Here is a 19,437-nt window from a genome sequence, read left to right as displayed (position 1 = left end):
ATAATTATGAGAAAATTCAAAAGAGTTCAGTTTAGAAGTCAAAGTTTGCAGTTCCGAATTCAGCATAAACTTCTGCTCTGCTCGTTGCAGTTGATCAGGCCCATTGTTAAGTACAACATTCAGTGTGTCTTCATCATCTAGCTCAAAAGTTTGTTGCACTAAAGAGTTAATAACGTCTATAGAAAAAATGGAATGCGCATCATTAGGGTATCTCATAGCATCATAGATATTAAATTTAATAATTTCACCATCGAATTCCATGTAAGTGTCCCCTTATGCACATCGATTTTTGTTTTGGACGTCTTAAGAAAGGGTGTTCCCAGCAAGATTGGAGTTGAGTTGGAAGAATTATCTTCTTCCGTGTCGATCACATAAAAATTGGCAGGAAAGACCAAATTATTAACTTGGACTAGAACGTCCTCCAAGACTCCCTTCGAGTATGTAGTATCACGCCTGTTTCTTTTAATGGTCCGAGATTCATGGTTGTGTAAATAGAATAGGGCATGACATTTATTGAAGCTCCTAGGTCTAGCATAGCTTTTTCAATCTGGACATTTCCTATTTTACAGGGAATAGTAAACATACCTGGATCCTTGCTTTTAGGGGGTAGTCTTTTCTGGAGAATTGATGAAACATTTTCTCCTATATGGACTTTCTCATCGCCTTTCAGCCTTCTCTTAGTAGTGCACAACTCCTTGAGGAATTTGGCATAGCGGGGTACTTGCTTAATTGCATCAAGGAGGGGGATGTTTACCTCAACCTTGTGGAATGTCTTGAGAATGTCCTTGTATTGCTCCTTTTTGGATCTCGCGAATCGACTAGGAAAAGGTAGAGCGATGACTATGGCTTGGGGTGGCTTTCTGCTTGAATCCGTTTGGGGAGATGGTGTCTCCTTTTTGGTTGTATCCTTGGATGCTTCTTGATTGGATTCATTCAGCTCCTTCTTGCTTCTCAATGTGATAGCGCTAGCATTCTGTTTCGGGTTGGTCGTGGTCTGGGAAGGTAGCCTCCCTGATGATTGGGATTCCATTCAACTCATAGCCGTTGCTAACTGGCTAACCTGATTCTCCAGGTTTTGGATGCTTATCCTCATCTCTTGTTGAAATTTTTGAGTATTAGTTGCAAGGGCTTTCACAATTTCATGGAGAGACATATCTGGATTGGAAGAGGATGAATATGAGGGAACCGGCGGCCTAGCATGATGCTGATGTTGGAAGCCGAAGGGCTTGGTTCCATAGTTAAGGTTGGGATGATCCCTCCATCCTGCATTGTAGGTATTCGAGTAGGGATCGTATCTCTTTTGCCGGAATCCTCCAACAGCATTAGCTTGTTGGTAAGGTTCATCTTGAAGCGTAGGGCACATGTCAGTTGGATGTCCCGGAGTTGAACAAATCCCGCAAGCCTTCACCGTTTGTGTATTACCTGTGGCCATTTGACAGACAAGGGAGGTCAGGCTTGCAATCTTTTGTTCTAGGGAGGAGATGTTTACCTCGTTAGCATGGGTTGCTGGAGGGTTGAGCCTATAGCCGAACTGTTGAGAGTTGCCGGCCATGTTTGAGATCAATTCTCTTGCTTGTGTAGGAATTTTGTTCACCAACACTCCTCCGCTTGCTGCATCGATCATACTCCTATCCATTGGTAGTAACCATTTGTAAAAATATTGGATAAGGAGCTGGTCTGGACTTTGATGTTGCGGACAGCTGGCACATAGTTGCTTGAATCTCTCCCATTATTCGTAGAGAGTTTCCCCACTTATGTCTTATGCCACAGATCTCCTTTCTGATGTTAGCCGCTCGGGAAGCAGGGAAGAACTTCACAAGGAATTGCCTTTTCATATCATTCCATGTGGTGATGGAACCGGAGGGTAGGTAGTAAAGCCAATCCTTAGCGTTATTAGCAAATGAGAAAGGAAAGGCGCGCAGTTTGATCTGTTCCTCGGTGACACCTTGAGGCTTCATGCTTGAGCATACTACATTGAATTCTTTTAGGTGTTTCTGTGGGTCTTCTCCTGTAAGAACACGAAAAGTAGGGAGTAAGTGTATAATACCAGATTTGAGTTTGAAGGGTACCGCTAGATCTGCATATTTGATGCAGAGAGGTTGTTGGTGCAGATCTAGTGCGGCTAGCTCTCTAAGGGTTCTCTCTTCATTATTGGCCATGACTTCTTCTTCAGGATGGTTGGATGGCTCAACGATTTCTGCAGCTGACTTCACCCCAGAAGTTGGGAGTGATGCTGCTTGGTTGCGGAGTTGCTTGGCTTCTTTCCTCAAGCAGTGAACTGTGTTCTCAATCTCAGGGTCATAGTGGAGTTCACCTACACGAGAAGAGTGAGGCATAAACCAAACAAAAGGAAATAAACCTACTTAGGATGCCAATCCTCGGCAACGGCGCCAAAATTTGGTGGGTGTCGAACCCAACCAAAGATAAATATTCTTGCTCTGGGTTAATAATTTGCAGATAGTGATGAGCAAGGTCGTTCTCCACAGGGATTGGGTGGATTAATTTCCATGTAGATGGATTAAGAGGGATTTGTAAAGCTAAGGAAAACAAGTAAATAGCAGAAAATAACAGAAAACAAAAGATAAAATCGATGGGAGAAAACTTTCGATTGAAGGGACAAGTTCAGCTTTGATTCGTAGCATTGATCCTTGGTGCAAAGATAGATTCATATGTTTATGAATAAATTGGTTATAGCTATTAACAAGCTCTAACAGCCAGCCTCTACTCTTATTATTCGACAACCAAAACAAGTTCTTTGATTGCTTCCCTTATTAATAGGCAGTCCTAAACTGGACACGTACTGCGGGAGATTTTGGTAGAGGGGACGTCCTGATTCAGAAGGTAGCGTCAGCGGAAAATGTAGCAGACCCACTAACGAAGCCACTATCACAGAAAGTGTTTGAGAAACACGTGAAAAGCATGGGACACCGGCTTGTACCTGATTGGACCTAAGTGCAAGTGGGAGCTGTTGGACAGTTTTGTTTGCCCTTAGCTTCAATCAGAATGATGTACTTTATGAGTTTATTGCAAATGAATAAAAGTGCATATTTGATTCATGTTCCCTTGGTATGTTTTTGTGTAATACCCTTAAACTGGACACTTAATGAGACTCGTGTTAGTTTAGAATGTTCACAGCTAGTGGGTCAGTTTGGGGAGACCTATCCTAATAAGGCTGACACTGTTGTTCCACCAAGTCGGTTGGGGTGGCCCATCTCAGTTGCCAGGGTGAGACCCTAGGCACATACAGTGTAGGATTAATTGAATCTTTGAACTGGACCAAATTTCCAGTATTGCCCTGGACCTTGGAGATTAATGGGCAAAACTAGAAAGTTACACCCGACCCCTAGACTCGATTATGATACTGCACTGGGTGTTAGATTGGGCTGTCTTTGATGTACCAATCAGTGAGATCCTTAGCGGGGGTCAAAACCTGGGTATGTTGGAACTGTCTGAGAATTCATTTGAGTGGGTGATCATAGTGATAGGATCAACCCCTTTGTCGGACAAAGGTAATGATCGGGGATGCACTCTCACTGATGGAAACCAAGACTGCCCGGCAGCCGATTTCAATCGTTGAAATTTGTTTTGCAAAGTATATTTTATATGGGATATAAAAATATATATACTATGGTTTTTAAAATGTTTGCAAAAGGTTTTAATTCCCGGGATCCATATAAGTAGAGAGTGCAACACTGTTCCTTGCAGCCGAGGGAGATGTCCTCTCTTGTCGGGCAGTGTATGATCATTATGGGCTGAGAGGTTTAGTGTAAGACCATTGAGGATAATGGCTGATGGGCTAATGTTGCATCTGCCCACTGTCCCTGGGTGTTACAAGGTGGCTTGGCCCAGGGACCACTTAGGGTAAGTGTTGGGCCCATAGAGCCCATTTGATGGGTTTCAGAGGGTGCACTGTCCATAACAGTGTATTCGGCCAGGCCTTGTAACAAAGGCTGGGCCGAACCCATGTGGATGATGTGTAGATCAATGCTTGGTTCCCACGCCATACAAGGAAGCCCAACTGGGCAGCAGTTAGGAAGGTTAAGTGAGCAAATAAGCTTAATGGGCCTAAAGCCCATTTCGAACTGGACTTATTTAATAAGTTAAATATGGGCGAATTCTAAGATGGATCAGCAGATGGGATTATGGGTAGGCTGATCTAATCTACAGATAAGATAAGGGTTTATCCTTATCACCTAAAAAGAGGTCTGATCCAAATATAATTTGGATCAACAGCTCCTAATTGGATTAGGAGCTGATCCTTTGGGTTTACAAAAGAAGGAGGGGGTGGCAGCCTTAGAAGAATCACATAATCAGATCCTCTTCAGAGCTAAAATCACAGAAGAAAGATTTCTGCAATCCCTGCAAAGATCTTTCTTGCCGCCTCCTTCCTACAGCCGCTAGACATCCAGTTCGATCTCTAGTTGTGGGAGAAGTCAAAATTTGATTTTGACATCAGTTCTTTGAGAAAGAATTGATAGGAAGCTGTGCTCACATGCCATCTTGTTGTTTCTTGCGAAGGGCAGATTTCTTGGAGAAGAACACTGTTGATTCTGCTCCATCCTATACTACGCCATTTTCAGTGGGAGCAGTCTTTGGATCCTTCCTTGGGCGTGAACACCTTCGTTGGGAGATATATCTTCTCCGTATCAGGTATAATCCTCTCCTACTCCTTTTGGTTCAGATCTGGTTCAGTTTATGGTTCAAGATTGATCTTTGAAAATATGATTTTCTAAATAGGGAATGTGATTCCCAGTTGAAAGGGAGAGAAATTTTTTTTGAAATTCGCCCCTTTATTCCCCAAGATTTGGGCGTCCATACGATGGATCTCTCATCCCTTCAATTTTATTCTCATCACCCCTCTCACATCGGTCTATGACGCCCGTATCATCTTATGAAACACTTTAACAGACCCAACAGCAAATTGATAGCCCAATTTTATGGTGCATTTTCTCATTACTGAAGGACCCATCATTGTGCTAATGATGGAAGGCCTTTAGAGAGTCCATCATATGGATCTCCCTATCACATGCACTCATATTACCGGAGGGAACAAAATTACGCCCTAGTTCTAATTTAGGTCAAACCAAAGTGGCTCCCACTGACTTTCATAAAGTCAGATTTCTGGTGGGCCTAAATCGGCTAAGGTTTCTGCACACGCCCCTTTTCAGGGTTGTGGGACCCACCATGCAAGGAGGGGTCATCCATTGACCTTAGGGGACACCCTGGAAATGATGTGCATTCATCCATGGTGTGCACAAGAGCCATTAACGAATCATCATGGGCCAAGTGCTTATGGCCCCTGGTCGCTGCACATCGAACATCCACACATCTCATGATATGGAAGAATTGATCCAATCTATCACTTGCTGTAAAGCCCATTAATCAGCCCAACAAAAACACAATATTAATAGTTAATATCATCTAGGTATATGGGCAAAATAGCAGTTAGCAGTTCAGCCCATATAGCTTTTCTCACAAAAATGGGCTTTTGTTGTTTTAACTCTTTAAAACTGGGCTTTACATGTTGGGCCAAATTAATCCCTGCAATTGAACATCAAATTTGGGCCTGGAAGTGTGAGAAAACTGTACTGAAAACAGTCCCCTTTCGTACCCTATATTTGGTCCAATCTGGTTTGAGATGGTCTGAAACTGATTTTCAATTCAAGAATTAATTCAGGAAAGATCTGAAATTAATTCGTACACTCCAAATTACCTACATCCTTTTGGGGTTACACATTAGAGACTGTGATATATGTGCTGAACCGATTTCCAACCAAACCAATTCCAAAGATTCCCTATGAGCTTTAGACCGGTAAGAAATCAAGTGTATGACACTTGAAGATTTGGGGTTGTCCAGCACATGTTAAAAGAAGAAGTGCAAACAAATTGGAATCTAAGAACAGTCGTTGCCTATTTGTAGGTTACCAAAAAGGCTTTGTAGGGTATTTATTCAATAACCCAGGAGAGTAGAAGGTGTTTTATAGTTGAAATACCCATTTTTTGGAGGAAGATTACTGATGCGTATTGCTTACACTAACAAATGCACTAGCCGATCGAATAATAAAGTGAAGAGTAGAATATCGTTCCCACGAGGATTTATACAACTACTAGTAATAAATCAGTCAATTGTTATCTGATAAACCGAATTCTTAACCTAATTAAAATCTGAATTCCTAACTAGCAAACTATCCCTATCAATTCGGATCAAACACCTTTCATGCAATCAAGAAAACAAGCTGTATGTGAACACTACAGATTCGATCCAGCAATCAATTCTCAAGGTTATTCATTTGAATTGGGATTCAGCCATGGTTTGGTGAAACCCTAATGACATGAACAGCCTCTCTTAAGCGCATGCTAATTCTATCCATGAGTGATGATTCTTACATCTCTATCAAGAATCTAATCCCCATGCATGCATAAAGATCAAGAATTCAAAGGGCATCATTTCAGATTTGAATGAACACCAACCGAATCATACAAGTTATCTCTAAATTGTATTAAATTCGGTTCTTGATTAACAGATCAGATTATCTAAACTCTTTCTTAAGCAATTTAGACATTCTAAGATTTAAGAACAATTTGGCCATAGCTATAGCAAATTATCTAAACTCTTTCTCAAACAATTCAAACAGTCCAAGATTCAAGATTTACTCGGCCAAGCTATTCTAACATTTAAAACCCTAATCAAGAAACATCAAGAATGAATCCAATCAATCGAATAACGCTAGAGAACTAGTTACAGATCTGAATTCTCATGAAACATGATTCAATTATAGCAAGAAAGAAGAATCAAGTGAGAAAATATCATGAAACCCTAGCTGAGATCATTTACCACTTGCGCAGAATTTGAGGAAGAAGATAACCTAGATTGATCTCCTCCAATGGCTTCTTCTCCAAATTCAGATTCAGCACCTCTTCTTCTCTTGGAGCTTCTTGAATCTCTCCCTTTCTTCTCTTTTGCATGCCTCTCTCTCAATTCTTCCAAAAGGATTTCGAACAAAAAGAGTTTGAACCCCTTTTTCCCTCTTTCTCTTCTCCTTTTCTGGCTTTCTCTTTAGCCCCTTTCTCTCTTCTAGAATGTTTTCCGCCTTTAGGTTCCTTGGGCTGCACTTTGGGCTGCTCTTGTGCTATACATGGGCCTCCCTCTTGCGGGGCTGAATGGGCTCCCTTGGAGAGCTTCGGCTAGGCTCTCTCCTTGGGTTCCTCCAAAGGTAATGATCGGGGATGCACTCTCTCTGATGAAAACCAAGACTGCCGACAACCGATTTCAATTGTAGAGATTATGGTTTCGTAATGATTTGCAAAAGGTTTTAATACCCGGGATCCATGTAAGCAGAGAGTGCAACACTGTTCCTTGCAGTCGAGGGAGAGGTCCTCCCTTGTCGGGCAGCGTTTGATCATTATGGGTTGAGAGGTGAAGTGTAAGACCATTGAGGATAATACCTAATGGGCTAATCTTGCATCTGCCCACAGTCCCTGGGTGTTACAAGGTGGCTTGGCTCAGGGACCACTTAGGGTAAGTGTTGGGTGTTGTAGCAGGAGGAGCCAATTGTAACACTATCCTGTTGACTTTCAAGTAGTCCCTGAATTCGTCAGAGAGATACTCGCCACCTCTATCCGATCGAAGGGCCTTAATTTCTCTCCCTAACTGTTTCTCGACTTCTTGTCTGAACTCTTTGAACCTTTCAAAGGATTCGGACTTATGTATCATTAGGTACACGTAAACGTACCGAGAATAATCATCTGTAAATGTAATGAAGTACACTCCCACTTGCACTTAGGTCCAATCAGGTACAAGCCGGAGTCTCATGCTTTCCACATGTTTCTCAAACACTTTATGTAATAGTGGCTTCGTCAATGGGTCTGCTAAATTTTCCGCTGATGCTACCTTTTGAATCAGGATATCCCCTCTACCAACAATCTCCCGCAGTACGTGGTACTTCCTCTCGATGTGCTTCGACTTCGAGTGGGCTCGTGGCTCCTTAGCCTGAGCAATGGCTCCATTGTTGTCACACAACAATGGGATGGGTGATGTGCTAGACGGAACTACTCCCAACTCGTGAACGAACTTCTTCATCCACACGGCTTCTTTGCCAGCCTCACTTGCGGCAATGTACTCGGCCTCAGTCGTGGAGTCTGCAGTGGACCCCTGTTTGCTGCTTTTCCAGCAAACAACACACGATCCTATCGTGAAAACATTTCTAGATGTAGATTTTCTATCATCTGGATCCGATTGGAAATCGACGTCTGTATACCCTTGGATCTGTAGTGAGCTACCGTCGAATACTAGACAAAACTCTTTTGTCCTTCGAAGGTACTTAAGTATGTTTTTCACAACAGTCCAGTGCTCCTGCCCTGGGTTGGCCTGAAATCTGCTTACTACACTCACTGCTTGAGCAATGTCAGGACGAGTGCACAGCATGACATACATGATGCTCCCTATGGCAGAGGCATAGGGAACATCTTTCATGCCATCAATCTCCTCAGAAGTCTTGGGAGACATTTTCTTGGAGAGAGTGACTCCGTGCATGAAAGGAACATTTCCTTTCTTTGAGTTTTCCATGCTGTTTCTTTTGACTATTTTGTCAATGTACGCAGATTGGGATAATCCTATTATCTGCTTCGATCTATCTCTATAGAGTAGAAGACCAGTATATAGGAGGCTTCTCCAAGATCTTTCATGGAGAATTGCTGTGAAAGCCATACTTTCACCGTAGTTAACATTCCTACATCATTCCCAATGTGTAGAATGTCATCTACATACAGAACCAAGAAGGTAACCTTATCTCCACTGTACTTCCTGTAGACAAAGGGTTCATCCGAATTCTGCTTGAAGTCAAACGATTTGACAGCAGAGTCAAAACGGATGTTCCAACTTCTAGAAGCTTGCTTAAGTCTATAAATGGATCTATTAAGTTTACATACCATGTTTTCCAAACCTACAGCAATGAAGCCTTGCGGCTGCTGCATATAGATATATTCAATAAGATCTCCATTCATGAATGCAGTTTTGACATGCATCTGCCAAATCTCATAATCATTGTATGCTGCTACAGCTAGCAGGATCCTAATGGATTTAAGCATAGCCACAGGCGAAAAGGTTTCCTCATAGTCGATGCCCTCTTTTTGAGTGTACCCTTTCGCCACCAGACGAGCTTTGAAGGTCTCAACCCTACCATCGGGGCCCTTCTTCCTCTTGTAAATCCATTTGCAACCGATTGCTTTTTCCCCGGAGGGCGGATCTACTAGAGTCCAGACTCCATTGGTCTCCATTGCGTCCATCTCTGCTCTCATGGCCTCCACCCACTTTTGGGAATCTATGTCCAACATAGCTTCTGCGTAAGTCACGGGATCCTCCTCACTAGTCAAGGTTTCCACCAGGTAACTATCCTGGTCATAACCATAACGGACTGGGGGCCAGGATACCCGAATGGATCTTCTAGGTTGGTTACTACCTGGAACTTGTGGGACATCTCCCACTGCTCCTGAGCTCTTCCTCATCAAGAACAACTTCCTGACGATGGGTGTCCAGGATGTAATCGGTTTCCAAGAACTGTGCATTTCTGTTGTAGAACACCTTCTGCTCACTTGGGTTATAGAATAGGTAAGCCACAGAGCCTTTCAGGTAGCCTATAAATAGGCAATGGCTGGTCTTGGATTCCAACTTGTCTACACTCGTTCTTTTAACGTGTGCTGGACAACCCTAAATCTTCAAGTGTCTGACACTTGGTTTCTTTCCGGTCCAAAATTCATATGGAGTATTCGGAACCGATTTGGTTGGAACCCGATTCAGCACGTTTATCGCAGTCTCTAATGCATAACCCCAAAAGGATGTGGGCAACTCTGAGTGTATGAGAAGTGACCGGACCATATCTAATAAGGTCCTATTCCTCCTCTCTGAAACACCGTTAAGTTGTGGTGTAGCAGGAGCAGCTAACTGTGATACTATCTGATTATCCTTTAAGTAGTCCCTGAATTCGTTAGAGAGATACTCGCCACCTCGATCTGATCGAAGGCCTTTAATTTCTCTCCCTAACTATTTCTTGACCTCTTGTCTAAATTCTTTGAACCTTTCAAAGGATTCAGACTTGTGTCTCATTAGGTACACGTAACCATATCGTGAAAAATAACCTGTGAATGATGAAATACACGTGTTGATTTCGTGTCCTAAGACTCAGGGGACCACATACATCAGTATGTATAAGGTCATGTGTGCCTCTACATCTTTCAGGCTTACCGTTAAATGGTCGTTTCGTCATCTTGCCTTGTAAGCAAGGCTCACAAGTTGGAAGATCTTCTACAGTTAGAAAATCCAAAGGACCATCCTTTACCAACCATGTGATTCAGTCAACACCGATGTGGCCTAGTCGGTAATGCCACAGACACGTGGGATTAACTGTATCACGGGCTCTCTTCTTGGGGATTTCAGCCGACGTAGTTTCGGTTATGTTAGTTTCTAGAGAAGGATGTAGAACATAGAGACCGTTCTCCAGTTCCCCGTATGCGATGAATCTGTTATTTCTTTTAATAGTAATCGTATTACTAAAGAAGACAGAATAACCATCTGCACACAGTTTTGAGACAGAAATCAAATTTCTTCTTAAAATTTGTACATAAAGACAATCTTTCAGTACAATAGTTCATTCTCTAAAAAATAACTCCACGGTTCCTATGGCCGCGGCTGCAACAGTTGCAGTAGTCCCCAAGTAGAGCGTGACTTCTCCTTCACTCAGCCTTCTACTTACCTTGAACCCCTATAGTGAGTTACACGCATGAGTTGAAGCCCCGGAGTCAATACACCAGGACGCAGAAGCCACCAATAGATTGGTTTCTATAACACAAGTTTCGAAATTACCTTTCTTGCAGAAGTGACAGGCATCCGATTCTTTGTCTTTCTTCTGCTTCTTGCCCTTAGTGGCTTTCTTCTGAGGCTTCTTTGCCTTCCTCTTTCTCTTGCCTGTCTTGCTAGCTTCAACAAGTATAGCTACGGGCTCATTCTTTTTAATCAGTTCTTCAGCTCTTTGCAACATATTGTTGAGCTCTTGCAGGCTGACATTCAGCTTGTTCATGTTATAGTTCATGATGAACGGATTAAAGGAAGGAGGCAAAGAATTAAGGATAGCATCTATCTGGGTCGCAAGGTCCAGCCCGGATCCAAGAGCCTCCAGTTCGTTGATGTATCCCATCATCCGAAGACAATGGTCGTGAACTTGTTGGCCCTTGGACATTTGTGCGGTCATGAACTGTTTCAAGACCTTTTGTCGAGCAGAACGATTCTGCTTTTCAAACATCATCCTAAGACTGTCCAATATGTCCTTGGCAAGTTCGATCTGATCGAACTGCCTCTGTATTGGGTTGTCCAAGGAGGCAATGATGTAACACCGGGCAAGGGAGTTTTTTTCCTCCCATTCTTGATAGTCTCTCCTTCGGGCCTCAAAAGCCCTATCACCCGGATGCTCCAGGGCAGGATTCTTTGCCACTTTATCTAACTTTTCAAATGTTAGGATCATCATAAGGTTCCTATACCAGTTGGCATAGTTTGGGCCCTTCAACTTGTTGTCATCAAGCAATTTTGCAAATTGTTCATTTGCCATATTCTGATAAAAGAGCAAACATCAGTCCACAACCATATTTGATTCATGTTCAATTTCATAGATATGGATTTTAATCTACATTCCATTTCCATTTATTCATCTCTGAGATTTCCCTCCTTTCTTAGTGACGGAGACTACGGGTTGTCTCTAGAAATGTGGGAAATCACATAGGGTGCATGGAGCCAACTGTTTCAGCTGCATAACCCCACCAACTTTCTGTGAAGGATCATTTCCACTCATCATATGAGTTATCCCTTTGGCCTCTGTCAGACAAGGTTCAGAGCCGTTTTTAGGTAAACCTTTTTGTCTAGTGAGTTCTTACCCATTATATTTGTGAACGCCAAGGTACCGTGAGAGAGTTCCCATTTTCTGGTGAAGCCCCTCCCACATTGGTCTATGACGCCCCTATCATCTTATGAAACACTCAGACAAGCCCAATAGCAAATGGATAGCCCATTTTCTGGTGCGTTTCCTCATTACTGAAGGACCCATCCTCATGCTAATGATGGAAGGCCTTTAGAGAGTTCATCATATGAATCTCCCTATCACATGCACTCATATTAGCTGGAGGGAACAGTTAATTACGCCCTAGTTTGATCTAGGTCAAACCAAAGTGGCTCCCACTGACTTTCATAAAGTCAGATTTCGGTGGGCCTAAATCGGCTAGGGTTCCGCACGTAACCTCTTGATGAAGTGTGGGGCCCACCACTGAGGGAGGTCATCCAATGACCAAAAGGGACACCATGGCAATGATGTGCATTCAGCCATGGTGTGCGCAAGAGCCACTGTCGATTCAGCATGGGCCAAGCACTTATGGCCCATGTACGTAGCACATCACAGATCCATACATCACATGCAAGGATAAATTGATCCAATCAATTAATTATCTGTAAAGCCTATTTTGAATCCATAATATTAACCATTAACATTATCTAGGTATATGGGCTGAATGGTTCTGCCCATATAGTTTTATGAGTTAAGTGGGCTTTTAGCAGTTTTAACTATTTAAAACTAGGCCTTTACAGGTTGGGCCGAATTAACCATTTAATTAAACATCAATCCTCAGGCCCATTAGTGGGAAAATTAGGGCTGACTTTCAGCCTTGATTTAACCCTAGATTCGGTCCAAACAATTTGAACCAATCTTGGTTCGAATGGGTCTAGGGTTTGATCTTTAATTAAATCTTTAATTCAAGAAAATAATCTGAAATTAAATACTGATAAAAGAACAATCAAGGATCAGTCTATCAGGGCTGTTTGCACAATCCTTCCTGCAAAACAGAGGTTAGATCACAGGTTACAATTTCACAAACTGCAAATCGCAGATAGCGCTTCTCCCATCTGCGAAATCTCCTCCTCTGCGAGTTCTCCTTTCTGCGCCGCCATCTTCGATCCTAAATAAAATAAATAGAAATCCTAATTTCTATTAATAATTACATCAGATCGAGTACCTATACATTCAGTCTAAAAAATAAAAAAAATTAATTTACAAACCAAATTTAGCAAAATAATCCATAATCTGCAAAATCACAGGTTCCCTGCGCAAATCAAGATTTCGATCTCCTCTTGTACGAACAGCCCGTAAATCAAGAAAATCATAAAGAACAATTCTAAACAATAATCAGATTTATATGAAATTAATTTCAGATTATTCGCTCATTAATTTTGGGAACAAATTTCCCAAAACCCATATCTGCGCAAATCGGGTAGAACGCCTTCTGCCCATTTGCGCAGGTTTAGATCTGAAACAAATTGGTTCAAGATTTGAACCATGGCTCTGATACCACTGAAGGGATGAGAGATCCATCATATGGACGCCCAAATCTTGTGGAATAAAGGGGCGAATTTCAAGAATTTTTCTCTCCCTTCAACTGGGAATCGCATTCCTTATTTAAAAAATCATATTTTCAATGATCATTCTTGAACCATAAACTGAACCAGATCTGAACCAAAAGAAGTAGGAGAGGATTATACCTAATACGGAAAAATAGTATCCCCCAACAAAGGTGTTCACTGACGGGTTTGTCGAAGCCCTCAAAATTAGTACTAGTCCCACAATAAAATAATTGCAGTAAAAAGTGGTACTAGGTCGAATCCCACAGGGAGCAAATCAGTAATCTCTTAGCGGAATGGATAAAGTAATTGAGTGGGAAAATAACTAAAATTTAAAAGAATAAGAAAGCATTAACAAAGTAAACAAACCAGAGAAAATTAGTCTTACCGAATTCTGGTTCAAGGGTACAGTTTAGCCGATTGGCCATCAATCATAGGTATCCCTGGAAATCTTGCAATTCAAGCATTTAACCTTAGATTTATTTGGATAGCCATAATAAACCTTGTGTTTTCCTAATTTAGTTGACCAAACCCAGCATTCGATCAACACTTATCACCACTCAACTGGGTACGATAGCGTTCCATGTTAAACAATGATAGCATTAAGATTTGTGAAAACAGTTAAACCAAAACAACAATAATTGAGATAGCTGCAATTATTGAATCTTGTTCCATCGATTCCTTTTAGGTTAAACCATGTCAATACATTGGTCAAAGGCTGTCACGAACAATTGACCCAGAAAAATATTAACCTAATTGCTACTTGTACCACTATTTGTGACAATTACGGATCACCGAAATCATGGATAGCAGTAGGAAAATCAACATTAATTCAGTTTGTCAGACTAATTAACATTAACATCCAAAAAAAATATGCTCAAGAATCAATGAATACTTGAATTAAAAAGCAAGAAAATAAATTAACTACAGAACCTCACAATGAGACAATCGAACCTCCCCCCTTGAACAAGAAAAAGAAGCTTAGTTGCTCATGATCTGCGAAACCTCCATGCTTTTCTTCTCCATAGCCGAACTGCCTTCTTGAGCTTCTTGGTCTTCTTGATGATCTCTTGGATCTGAGAGTGAGTGATGCTAGAGCTGGTTCGCCCCCCTCTTTATATAGCCAAAGGAGAGGGCTGTTTTCCAACTCCTTCTAGGAGATCATCTTATTTTTATGGAGTCTTGATCTTCTTTGGATCTAATCTCAATCTTCCTATCTCTCTAGGATTACATTCAAGACTTTAGATCTGATAAGACTCTCTCCTTGGAGATTACATTCGAGATTTGGACTCTTGACTCTTGAATTCGAGTTGGGTTGCTTTAAAACTTGGGCTGCTTCAAGGTACTTCTGCGAGTTGGGCTTAAGTTGTGAAATGGGCCTGGCTGCGAAATTTCTCCAACTTTGGGCTCCTTTTCGTACTCGATGCGGGCTGAATCTGTCAAAACCCAAAACATAGAATTTGTGGTCCTTCCTTTCATCTTTCTAATTCTTCTTTAATTTTCCAATTCGGAGTTCGGAATTGAGAATTAGGCCTAAATTACCGACTGTCGCCAAAACTGTGGAAAATCACCCGATTTGCCCTATTTTCTTCCAATTGCCTTTTTTATTGCCCTGAATCGAATTACAAGAGTAATGAGTCCATTTAAGTGCTAAAGTAATGTAAAAAGATGAAAATTAGGGGACAAAAATAGGGTTCTTTTCAGTTTCATCAAATCCCCCCACATTTAAGTGCTAACTAATGAATCTCTCTTCTTTTTCTCTCCACGAGGCCTGGTCCAATGCATTCTTCAGTCCAGTCTCGGTAACCTTTCCCTTTTCATCTCTTTCTCCCCTTTTTCTTGTCCAAGAGTGATCGCAATTCACCATTCCTCATGGTCCCAAGTTAAATCGATAGTCAAGGAGACAAGCCTTCCTGAGCTGAAACTCCTTGGACTGCATGGGTGCTCATTGCTTTTAACAAACCAATTCAGCCAGATGCAATTACTTTTCTTTGAATCAAAAAAATGTGTGCTTAGTGTAAATTCCAAGGATCTGAGGGTGAGAATGGGGTTGGGGTTTTAGGGTGAGTGCATTTTATGCTCCATCTCACCCTTGCTTTTATTTCTAGATTGGGTGCATTTTATGCTCCATCCCACATTGCTTTCGTTTCTAGATGTGAGTGCATTTTATGCTCCATCTCACATTAGTCATGATTTTTTTTTTTTTACTCAAGAATCATAGGGTCTCGCCGCTTGATCCATGAATTCATTGATCGTGGTCTTAATATGCCTAACACAGCAAGTTCTAGAATAATCAAACCCTATTTGACAGATAATTATGTGAAAATCAATCAAACCCTTATGCATCTTTCCTATTGATCGATTAAAATCATGAGGCACCATATGCAACGAAAAAGATCTAGTTAGTCATGCTTGCATCATATCTTATCTATTCAGCCTAAGCACATGATTGAAGCATGCTGGGGTTATTCAAATTTCCATCAGATTTCCCTAATCCCCCCACACTTAAGTTATACATTGTCCCCAATGTATGTGATTATGCATAAAGTAGAGGGATTCGGGGGTACTTCCCTGTTCGCCTTGTGAAGTTCCTGCTAAACACAAAAATCAAAACCAAACAAAATAACAAAATTAGCTAAACACAATGAGTTGCCTCCCACAAGCGCAATTGTTTAACGTCGTTATGCCAGCGTCCTACTTTTCTATTTTAACTCTCATGGTTGCAGCTTCCGATGTGCTCCCCTTCCATCCATCATGGGCGGGTTCAAATCTAGAATAGGGGCCTTCGTATCCAATTGTGCACTCAATTCTAATTCCTCATTCATGTCTTTTTCAAAAATTTCCTGCACAGTTGGATCAATAGTGTCAACCAAATGGTCTTCATTTGGGTACTTCATAGCTTAAAAAATATTAAATTTAATAGTCTCCCCGCCGATTTCGATGGAGAGGGTACCCTCATTCACATCTATTTTGGTCTTGGCCATTTCCATGAATGGCCTGCCTAATAGAAGTGGGGCTAAACTTTCGATAGTGTCCTCCTCCATCTTCAGAATGTAAAAATCAGCTGGGAAAATTAAATCATTAACCTGCACCATTACATTCTCAACAATCCCTTCTGCATAGGCGTTAGAATGATCAGCTAATTGGATAACAACTTTAGTTTCCTATAAAGGACCTAATCTCAATTAGGAGCTGATCTTTTAGGATAACAAAAGAAGGGGGCGGCAGCTTAAGAGACACACATCAGATTTCCTTCAGTGCTGAAAACAAGAAGAGAGAATTCTGCACCCTGCGAATACTCTCTTGCCGTCCCGTTTGCCAGTTCGATCTCCAGTTGTGGGAGAAGTCAAGATTGGATATTGACATCAGTTCTTTGAGAAATGATTGAAAGGAAGCTGTGCTAACGTACCATTCTGCTGATTCTTGCGAAGGACAGAGTTCTTGGAGAAGAACACTACTGATTCTGCTCCATCCTGCACTGCACCATCTTCAGTGGGAGCAGTCTTTGGATCCTTCCTTGGGCGTGAACACCTCCATTGGGAGATACTACTTCTCCGTATCAGGTATAATTCTCTCCTACTACTTTTGGTTCAGATCTGGTTCAGTTTAAGGTTCAAGAATGATCATTGAAAATATGATTTTCTAAATAGGGAATGTGATTCCCAGTTGAAGGGAGAGAAAAATTTTTGAAATTCGCCCCCTTATTCCACAATCTTTGGGCGTCCATACGATGGATCTCTCAACCCTTCAAATGGATGGCCCAATTTTATGATGCATTTCCTCATTACTGAAGGACTCATCTTCATGTTAATGATGGAAGGCCTTTAGAGAGTTCATCATATGAATCTCCCTATCACATGCACTCATATTTCAGTGGAGGGAACGAAATAATATGCCCTAGTTTTATTTAGGTCAAACCAAAGTGGGTCCCACTGACTTTCTCAAAGCCAGATTTAAATGGGTCCTAAACGGCTAGGGTTTCGCACAGTACCTCTTAGGGAGGAAACTGATGTGGGGCCCCCCAAATGGGGAGATTATCCAATGATCTTATGGACACCATAGCAATGATGTTCATTCAACCATGGTGTGCGAAAGAGCCACTATCGAAATAATCATGGGCCATGTACTTATGGTCCATGTACGTAGCACATCACACATTCATACATCACATACATGAAATAAATTGATCCAATCAATTAGAATATCTATAAGAACCTTAATTAATTATATTAAATCAATATCAGCCCAACTAAGCCCATAAAATTATCATATAACATTATCTAGGCACATGGGCTGTACTGCAAAAAGCAGTTCATCCCATGTAGCTAATTTAGGGCTGATTCAGTCATTATCATTTTAGAATTTGGTTTTACAGAGATGGGTCGAATTAAAGATTGAAGTGGGCCATCAACTCTCTGGCCTAAATCGAATTAGGGTTAGAAAATCCAACCCCATCGAACCAACAATTCGGTCCAACTAGTTTGGACCAAATCTGGTGTAAATTGGCCCAAGTTTTGGTGTTCAGTTCAAGATTTAATTCAAGAATAATGATCTGAAAATAAATTAATTCAAGATAATCAAATTATCAAGAAACTAAAATCAGAGGGCTGCACTATGATTTTCTTGGATATCCTGCAAATTTGCAAAGAACAGTTAATCGCAGATTGCAGAATTGATATTTGCAAAATCGCAGATCGCAGAACTTGTTTCTGCGAAAATTTCTTCTTCTCTATTTTGCAGTCCAACAATCTCCAGAAGGAAATAAAATAGAAAAATCTAATTTTTCTATTATTACATCACATCAAATTCCAATACAATTTGTCTAAAAAATATAAAAAAAAAATTATTTACAAACTAGAATTAAATAGAATAGAAATCGCAGGGTGTGCCAATCTTGGCACCATAATGATTCGATCTCCATCACATGTGCAGCCCAAAAATCCCGGAAAAATTCATAGAACAATTCTATAAGTTTCAGAGAATAATAAAGATTTATTTTCTAGATCATCTGCCCAGAATCTACGAACCAATTCCCAGAAAAAGCGTTAACTGCACAAATTGGGTTGAACGCCTTCTGCCCATTTGCGTAGGTTCAAATCTGTTCTATTCTGGTTCAAGACTTGAACCTGGCTCTGATACCACTGAAGGGATGGGAGATCCATCATATGAATGGCTGAACCCTGTAGGAAGGTTGGGTAAAATTTCAAAAATTTCTTTACTTCCCATTCGGGAATCCGATTCCCAATTTAGAAAACTGCATTTTCAAGGTTCGTTCTTGTAGCCAAACCAGAGCAAATCTGAAACCAAATTAAGGGAGGGATATACCTAATACGGAATCCATGCAAGAATGCTCCTCCCAACGTAGGTGTTCACGCCCAAAGAGAGTACCAAATCCTCCCTCCACTGAAGATGACACAACTTAGGGTGAGGCAGGATCGGCAAGTAGTTCTTCACCAAGAACTAGAGATTCTTCAGCAAGAATCGAATAGGACAGTGACCACAGGTTCTAGATTGTTTCTTTTGGCAAGAAACAATAACAAGATCCAATCTTGATCTAATCCAAGAACTAGAGATCGAATAGGGTGGTGCGACAAGAGCAGGAAGAAATAGAGCAGAAGGCAAAAGCAGTCTAACTGTGTTGTTTTCACTCTGTATTCAGCGAATGTGTCTTTGGAGGTTCGCCCTGCTCTCTTATTTAGCCTTAGAGAGAAAATTTCCAAATCCCATTAGGAGTTTCCTAATCCAAATCTTTTATTTGGATCTGGACTCTTGAAGGGATAAGGATAATCCCTTATCTTATCTGCAGATAAAGATCTACCTTCCTAATCAAATTAAGAGTTCCTATGATCCAAATCCTTGTTTGGACCTGGACTCTTTAAGTGGATAAGGATAATCCCTTATCTTATCTGCTAATGCAAATCCCAGATCCGCCCTTATTTAATTAATCTAATTAACTCCATTTAAAATGGGCTTTTAGGCTCATTAAGCTTTCATGCTCACTTCCACTT

General features: G+C 41.2%; 1 pseudogene; it reads right to left on the bottom strand.

Annotated features, from left to right (window-relative positions):
- Window positions 1–1,030: 1,030 nt before the first annotated feature.
- Window positions 1,031–19,437, bottom strand: part of LOC148789895 (uncharacterized) — a 44,015-nt pseudogene continuing 25,608 nt past the window's right edge.

Source organism: Nelumbo nucifera, chromosome 8 (genome assembly GCF_055504915.1).
Source record: "Nelumbo nucifera cultivar China Antique chromosome 8, China Antique-T2T, whole genome shotgun sequence".
Taxonomy (NCBI): Eukaryota; Viridiplantae; Streptophyta; class Magnoliopsida; order Proteales; family Nelumbonaceae; genus Nelumbo; species Nelumbo nucifera.
Note: the sequence above shows the minus strand (reverse complement) of the source record. Positions and strands in the feature narration are given on the sequence as shown.